This window comes from Lepisosteus platostomus, chromosome 10, assembly GCF_059453375.1.
Source record: "Lepisosteus platostomus isolate fLepPlt1 chromosome 10, fLepPlt1.hap1, whole genome shotgun sequence".
NCBI classification, from domain to species: Eukaryota; Metazoa; Chordata; class Actinopteri; order Semionotiformes; family Lepisosteidae; genus Lepisosteus; species Lepisosteus platostomus.
Window position 1 is genome coordinate 18,209,600 of NC_142620.1, and position 9,703 is coordinate 18,219,302.

The following is a 9,703-nucleotide window of genomic DNA, read 5'->3' on the forward strand; positions in this document are numbered from 1 at the left end:
GCAAACGCACGTCTCCATTGTCTGCAGCTAGAATTTTAAATGTGTTAATGCATACTTCATATTTGTCTTCATTATACAGTAAAGGACAATTAGTCTATTAAGCATTTATAAAAGTGTTTCAAACACTGTCACTTCTATCAAAATTGTAATGTAATTTGTATTGTTTTTTTAAACATACAGTACATGTACATCCTAAAAACAACATTTCAAAAACCAACAAGAATGGAACTTGATTTTTATTTTTCCAATAACTGTTTCTTACTTGTGTGTTTGTTTATATAGCTGTAATCAATAGAAATTAAACTTTGTTTTCTTAAAAACACAGTGCCTTCTCCTGACACTGACAAGTGTGGAGTATTTTTACTAGAAAGCCTAAACAATATGATACTCTGTATTATGTAGAATTAGAAATCTGCACTTTCTTAAACTCTGATGATTAAAATGTTAAAATAAATAAAAAACTGAGAATAAAATAAAAGTAAGATAAAAATAATCAATATTTATTTAGAATATTAATTAGGATATAAATAGAAATATTCTTTTTTGGAGTGTTTAGAAATCATTCTGCATTCAGCAGAATTGGTGTGAAGGTTCATTCATATACACTGGAATTCACAAGGCTGAAAAAGACATTGGGTTAGGAATGAAGAGTTACGGCATTTAAGTCAGGTATGGGCTAGTGTGCTGATATATATAATTTTAACACTCATGTTTTTCCAGGGGAATTGATATATTTGATATTAAGCTACAAGAGCTCAACAGTCATGATGAATTAGCTCAATTACTATCAATCAGTGGTAAACCAAAAGGTTCTGCACAAGAGAGGGAAAAAATAAAATGGACTGTTTATAAAATATTAAGTTTGATTCTAAATGGGAAATTGCCTTTGTGTCTTAAATTGATGATGCATCAGTTCAGTACAAAAATGGCACACAGACTACAGAGAATCCAGAGGATGTACAGAAAGACATATGCTTGGAATAACAAGCAGAAAAAGTAAATGGACTACAATATGTGTTCTCATTATTAAACTGAGTGGACTGAATTGGCAAAGAGCAGCACACTTAAAGCACCTTAGGCGTTCTTTTAATGGTTAAGGCTCTTTAAAACATGACACATTTCACATCTCTTACAGTACCTCAACAGGTTTCCAGGCATTTAGGGAAATAGATGCTAAATTTCTTTTCAAATGAAAAGATTATCTTTTTGGTAGAGATTGGGGAAGACAAATGTGAGGGTTTCTAAGATACTTGTGCAGTCTACTCTAATTTCTATATTTAATTTATTTTCTGTAGTTAGGATACAAAACAGCAGTTCTAACATCCACTAGATAAACCATGGAAAAATGCAAGTGACATGAAAAGTTTCAAATGTTAAATAAATTATGAAATAATGTTTGAAATAATTAGGTTTTTTGGACTGATACCTTCTTACTGAAGTCACCAGTCCTCTCTTGTTTCTAAGAGTAAAGTCATTAGTTTTAATTTGGTTTCATAAACAGTATTCTACAGCCACTGCTCTCATTCATTATGGCTTGGATTTTAATTACCGTTAATTATAATTTGCATAAAGCTTTTAGCAAACAATTCCTGAAGCGCTTGTAATAATTATACATGTAAATTATGGTAAGCTGATCAAGGAATGAGCACAAAAGCATGCAAAAAGAGAAGGCTTTGAGAACATCAGATAACTAGAGGTCAAACTGAAATGGTGCAGAAACTCAGCTATGATTTTCATGTATGTGAGGTGTTAGTGTTGTTGTGAATATTAAAATAGTTTTCTGCAAAAGCTAGTTTTCTCTTCTTGAATTTTGCAATTAATCTAAATGATAAATAGAAGGCTTGTAATCTATATTTGGTGCTTTGATAATTAGTAATTACCAGCATCAATAATTTTTTGCTTCTGACATATCGTAATATTAATATCTACAGTACATACTGCTTTATGGTTCCATTGTGATAAATTCTAAGGAAAAAATGAAAATTTTAGATATCATTGTAAAGACACAAGTTGAGTTATTTAAATGATTTTATAAGGAGCAAATGTGTAGTCTTTTTCTATGCTATGAGTACTATATTGCACTTGTCCATTGATAAGAAAAAGAGTGCTGTTTTTCTTTTTAAACCTCGATACCACTGAAGCCCTTAGATGTCAGAAACCAGGTGTACAGGTGTACAACACATTGCTGTGCAGAATTACTGTTTTTTTCCATCAAAGGGTAAGATGAAAGTCTAGTAGTGAGAGCAAATAGTCTCTGTGAAATTCATTTTTTTATTACAATTTCTCCCTATGGAATGATACCATACTAAAAAGAAGGCAATCAAAATCTAGATTTAGCTAACTCTAGTCTTACATTGTGTTGTCTCTCAGCAAGCTGGAACAATAGATTAGCAAATACTGTAAGGTAACAAGTCAGTGCAATTTAAATAAAGCTTCAATTTGTATCATTTGCTAAAGGTGAAGGATCTAGCTTTTAGTGCTTTGGGTTCAAAGTACCCATTTCCTTAAGCTGTAATACATTCTTTTGTCAAAAAATGTATTTCTTTTATCAGTTAACTCCTTCCATGGATCAATTTTCTAACCATTTCATCCAATTCAAGGTCTGCATTCTGTAAAATATCAGGTGTCATATCAAGACTGCATAAAATTGTTTTATCAGTGATTTTCCAGGGTTTAGTTGAAAGGTTTTGCTGCTATTTGCTATGTTGGATCAAACAGAAATCCTTTCTCATGCAAGCAACAAGAAAATGGTTAATAATCCAGTAGGTGAGATGAATGGATAGTGTTGGGAGTTACTGTTTTCCTTCCTTTCAGTGCTGTTTCACCACTGTCCATTAACAGGGTGTTTTCTGCGGTGTGACAGGGAATGACACTGGAATGAACACCTCTGGGAAAGACTGGACTGAGCTTGTATAAGGAAACCAAAAGTATAGTGTTGGATATTACACCAAAGTTCAAAGCAGAAATAATAACAGTTGATGAAACCACTGCTATGTTGCCATGCCCTTGTCAAGAAGGACCATTAGTCATTAGGATACGCGGTTGAGTGATTTATGAACCGCAGACAAGCTCTTCCAGACTAGTTGCACCTGATCTGAATATTTATTTACTGTCAGTGCCTCAGACAAATTGATCATCATTCAGAATGATGACTACATAATGACTTACTGCAAATCAACTATGGAGCACTTAAGAAGCAATGTATTTTGTTGAAGGAATATTAGGATCAATTTGCAAGGAACTCAGAAGTTTTTTTTTTAATTTCATGCTTATACACTTAAAGTATGAAAAATAAATTTGCAGTTTTATTTCTGGGCTAATTTTACAAATAGGTTGTTATTTTCCCTTTTGCAGCTTATTTACACTCTAGTTATATTGTGCAGAAAGTTCTTGGTGATGGGCCCTGTATTGCTAACTGAAGTAGAAATATGAATACATGTAAAAGAAAACAGTATTTCAAACTGTTATGACAGTGATACTGTACTTCAGGAGCAAATGGCATCTGTGATTGTATTGCCCGCACATTTGATAAATTAAGCAAATTCTTTTCATGTGAGACAGGAGATAAAATACTTTTTCTCATCTTTCAATTAACCATTTTTAATTTAAAACACTTCCTACCACTTGAATACTTCCTTCCTAATACTTTGCGGTTTCTTTCAAAATCAATCGTTTGTTTTCCCTATTGTTTTCGAAAGACAGCAGAATAATAGTTCTGTCTATGCAGACATTCTATAGCATGTGTTGTATATCCAGATTGGGAAAACCAACTTGGTCATATTTTCATTTCTGACATTATCTTGGTCCCAATCCAGACCTTTTTTGTCACAAAACCAACTTCTCTGTATTCAAGGCCATGAGCAGCACTGCTCTTGTTTTTAATGAACCACTCATCACACTCTTCTCTCCAAAGCTAAACAGCATAAAGATAATCCACTACTTCTATATTTGCATAATTGTGAAACATTTTAAGCAGTTTTCATGATTTCTATTTTTTTAATCTGAATGGCATCGTGGGGCTTTGCTTTCCCGAAAGTGGGTCTTTTGCAGTGGTACAAAAAATTACAATCAGGATGATTTGAATCCACAAAATTACCACAAATTAAAATATACCACTAGGTATGTGCAAAACTAAGAATCTATTTGATTGTATAAAATGATCATCTTCAAGTTATTCCTATCTTAAATACTGTAGGCTTCTAAACTTTTATTACATAAAGTCTGCTTGAAATACAACTTTTCTTCTGTAAATAAGACTTACAGAATCAGAATATTATATTTGTAACATATTTATTCACACCAAGTATATGGTACATATTCCTGTACCATTCTGCTGAAGAACAGATGTTCATATAGTTCAGGTGGGTAGCTGCGTCAGCATCCATAGGCTGCAAAGGAACAAGTAATAGGTTTATTCTGTGCTGAAAAGAGAAGAAAGAAAACACAAAGTTTGGCCGTGGAGCCTTCAGATATGTGTTAGGTATGTGAAAAAATTTTTGTTTTCTTTCTTCTCTTTTCATCATGGAATAAACCTATTACTTGTTCAGATGTTGATATATACTGTACACATTGTGTAATGTGAGCAACTTCCTGGCTTGTCAGGTTACCCAGCCATGTTTCTGGCAAGAATTAATTGGTCTTTTCTGTGGGTTTTTTTTGTGTTCTGTGAATTCATTCTGTCTTTTCTTCATAAACCCATTTCATGTGTGTTACTATCTATAAATATGCATCTAAAAAGAGTTTTAATCTATCCCTCATGAAATTGTGACTTCATGTCTATTTCAGTACTGAGCTGATATCACCTTCTTTGGTTGGTTAAAACTGAAATTACGGGGAGGGTACAGTGGTTTGGAATACTCTATAATGGAATTAAAGACCACTTGCCATGTTATCCTTTTTGTGAATGACAGATAGCTTGCATCTAGGTTAGACATAGATAGATAGACATGCAGTCCATTCCATATCTGATACAGTCAATTTGTTCAAAGGTTTGATTTGAAAATGTGCATGGGGCATAAGATTCATCAACGAGTGACTGATGGATGCTAATATGTGCCAGATATATTGGTTCTGCCACAGAGATTCTTTAATTTGTCATCATGCCTTATTACTCAAAGGATTCAAGGAGCTGTTTCCTCAGCTGTTTCAGATCTATTTTTTATTATAGATATGCCTTTTAGGAAATAATTAGGATCTGATGCAACTTTAAAGTTAATAATGTATACATTATTCAACAAAATTCTTAAAAAATGCACACCTTTATCACCTTCTGATGCACATAGTCAATGATAGAAGCTTAAATTTCCATTAATGCTTTGCTATGCTTTACTATGCTTAGCTTTAGTACTGACAATCCATACAATGGGCATATAATTACAATCCACAATGCACTGGATAGTGATCATCATAAAGCTTATGATTAGACATCCATAAGACATACAGCATGCATATGATTCCTCAGTTATGATAGGCAGCTTTTAGTGCCAAAGATAGCACTTATTTGGAATTGTATCCAAACCTTTGCTTTTTCTTAGTGTACATCTTATATATCTTAAAATGCAGCTTCCCACACTCTATGAAACAATGCTGGTGTTGTACCCATTTGTGGCAAAGGTGTTACCCCCTGTAATGTTATACAGGTACGTTATGCAACATCAAAGTGTGTTGTTAATGTAAAGGTGATTAAATTTAAAGAAATTAAAATAAGTTTATTCTTTTAACTTATATTGTCATACACTGTCATATTATATTATGAACATTCTTATCTTTATTCCAGGAGAACCCTGTAATTCTAATTCAAGATTTGTTATTTTCTGTGCCCTGTCTTGGACACTCTCCAGTCAGAAAACATGAGATCCTTTTTGAACGAAGTAATTCTCTCAGCAACATAAAGAAGCCCAACTGGGTCACAAATTGAGAAGGTGAGATAATTGTCATAGCAACATGATGGCTTTGGGTAAAAGGCACCAAGGTATAATTTCCTAACTGATTAGAAGCAAGGCCCTGTATTATAAATATACTGTAAATGTCATAGGGAAATGCATACAGTACATTTGTATTTGTGGATGGCATGTGATGTTTATGGGTGTTGTGATGTTCTGCAAAGCTCATTCAAAAGAAAATTATGCATTTCAATTAACATGTTAACTTAATGGAAAGTTATGATGTGATGCTTGATACAAGTTCAAAGCTGCAATTTGCTACTGGTACTGTATGTATGTTTATGTATTTATATAGAATATACATTTTCTTGTGAACTATGCATTGAAAACAAAGCACATTATCTTTTGTTTCAATTCAGAAACATACTTTTTTATTCTGAATCATATATCATGGAATATCTCATCCTCAAAACATTTCAGACATAACTAACTGAATTTCTTCTGGGATTTATTTTTATATTTATTTATTGTTATTTATTTTTTATGCTTTATATTGTATGTTTTAGACCTAGGTAATTTTGCAGTATACAATGTTAAAATCCAGTTTATTTAAGGATTCTTTATGATTTCATTCCCGTCAGGTGGCACTGAGTAACATTTCAGTAGATGGGTTAGCTTCTCAGGAACGTGATAGAAGGACAACATATGTAAAGCTTACTTGGCATGACAGCATGACTTTTCAAGTTGAGGAAGTGGCAGTCTAGCCATGAGAATACATAATCATTAAAAAGCTATGTGGGGGGAAGTCCTGGGTGCAAGACTTAAAAGATATGAATATGTGTAGGCAAATGGTAGTGTGTGAGATTAGGATCTAACCTTCCTCCTGAACTTCTGTTATAAACACCATTTAGTGTATATACAGTATGTTGTACATCCAGGATGTAAAAGAAGGTACGCTTTCTTCTCTTTTATTTTTATGGACTAAAACTAATAAAGAAACATTCTTTATTTTTTATTTGCCAATAAAACTTAAACATAATATTTTAATTGCCAATAATAATCATTCCATGTGGTTAAAAAAACATTGCAGTGCATTCTCAAAAAGACGCTTAACCTAAAGATTTCATACTCAAGATCTTACGATACGAGACAGGTCAAAGCTTACCTTTTTATTTAGGCATTGCAACGTGATTGTCTATCTTCTTAAAAAGTGCCCCACTGCAGCACAAGGTTCATTAAAGATCTATGTATATTTCATTAGTAAAGGATTGCATCTTGTAACAAATGCGCTGGTTTGGAAAAAAGTCCTTTAGATTTAAGACGTATTTAAGTTAATTATTTTTCTTGATTATTTGGAAAGTCAATGGAGCAATCTTAATTGGAATTGCCCTTAAACTGCCCTTCTCGTTATCACTGACAGCTATAGACTTTTAATTACTTGCAATCTTCCACTACCAAATCAAGTTCATGTTAATGTCTTATTGACTTACAGCCATTCAAAAGCTTCACAAAGCTTGTGTCAACAGACAAGCACCAATTTTCTGGAATTTTTTCTCTTAAATTTTGAAAAACATAGAATCTTTGCTCTCAGTATTTCATAACTTTTACAGCTCAGTTCATGCAGAAATCAATGTAATACATTTATGTATACATTCAAGATGCAACTGAATTTTTTTACTGGAATAATGGTCTCTACAGTGGCAGGTTCTGTATCTTAAAGAATGGTGAATCCCTTTGGGAAGACGGGTAGGTACGTAGATGTGGAGGTCAAAATGTTACATTTCCATTCTAGAAATAGTAAGAAATTAACTGCCTACTCGCCTGTACCTAAAATTGTTTTGACAAAATTGTGTAAAGATTGAAAATAATATTTTATTTATCATATGTAAAAGTTTAAATGTGCATGCAAACAAACATACACACAGTAAACAGTGTGGTCTGGAAACAATAGGTTTCCATTATAAGCTTTCCAAGAATCGTTTTTGAAGTTGTTCAGTCTTATATATGAAATGGTCAATGAACAGTAAGCTGGGTGTGTGCTGTAAGTATTTTCTGTAAAGTCTAGGAACAGTGGGACAGTGAAGAACTACTGGACCTGCATTCCAACTCAAATATCTGCCATCGCAGATGGTGTCAACTTAGGAGAGAACAGTCTATAGAGGGTTATTTGACATTCCAGGGTTTAGTCTCTGAACTACAGTGTATGTTTATCAGCATTCCAAATAGCTTTGATATATTTTTGCTGGCAAAATAATGTTTTGAATTCCTGGGCAATAGATAAATTGTAGTTGTGAAAATTAAAGCAATTTTACAATGCAAAAACTGAAATAACTGAGTGCTGAAAAAAAACAGATGAAAAGACTGTCAATAGTTGGACCACATCTGGTGTTGCTATTTTAGGGGACCGGCTTTGACAGATATAAATGTTGTGAGGACCACACATACAGTCTCATTTAAATGTTTTTTCATTTATGACAACTGACCAAGCAGAAAGATTTAAATCTCTCAAAACAGATTTATTTGAAGAAAGATCTGATAATGTAGCTCAGCTGCAATCAACAGCTGGCTGGTAATTTTCACAGTCATCACTGATGAAATTTGTTTTTGTTTACTGATTAAACTATTACAGCGAAAGCATTAGTAATTCATCTTTAAGTGTCTTTCAAATGAGAGGTTACCCAAATGTTCTGTATAATTTTTCAGAAGATGCTGGGCCTTCTGTTTAAGCGAAACCCATATCAGGTATTATAACATTTGAAATGACTTTACTCATTTTTAAAGGTATGGTATGGTTTCATTATTGGTATTATGAAACTAAACCTTTTTGTATTATATACAATGAGTTTATATTAGAGAGTGTATGGGTCATTTACAAAAAATTATCACAACATAAAATTATGAAAGTTGTAAACATAACTCTAAATACAGATTCGCCTCGAAATATAAAAGTTTGCTTCTGCCTAAACAGAGAACCTCTACTTCTTAAATGGTAAAAAAAACATTTCTCTGTAATGTTAAAAAGCCCAACATTTTAAACATCACAGGTTTAGTCCTATAGCTCAGACTTTGCCTGTCTGAGTCAATTACTGTACAGTATATTATTAAACAACTGCAAGCAGGAATTCTGTAGTGTCACTTGCATGGACAGGCTTGCTTTGTTTCGGGTGTCCACAGCTTGCCCATGTACTCCTTTTCTATGACATGCTGGGTACCTGTTAGCTTGCAGTGTTATTAGTTAGGAGCTGTATCCAATTGATTTTAAGTCTGTTGTTAATATTGTAAGAATAACTAGAGAAAGAATGATGTGGATATTCTTGGAAGAAGGCATACCGAGTATTGCCTTGCTGGTGTTCAGTTTTGCCTGTTAAATGAATTGATTGATGATTCCCATAGTGTTAAACATAATTAAGGGCTCCAGATTTTTAAATATATCAATTTGACAGATTTATGACCTGAACAACAAACCTTTTTTTGTACAATTTAACAACTGCAATAGAAATCTAATTATAAAATATATATATTTATCAATCTGGTGGGTAGCTGCGTCAGCATGCGTAGGCTGGAAAGGAAAAAGTAATAGTTTCATTCCATGCTGAAAAGAGAGAAAACACAACGTTTCGGCCGTGGAGCCCTCTTCAGGTGTGAGAAGGACAGGGCAGTAAGCAAAGGTAATGTAGCATAGGAGAACAAAAGCTGGGACAGAGAAGGGGCGGAAGGAGGGAGCAGGGGACAGTCAGAGTGGCCAATCAGGTAGTGTGAAGTCAGGATAGGTGAAGAGAGGTCTGAAATGAAACCTACAATGAATAGAGAGAATTTAGAAA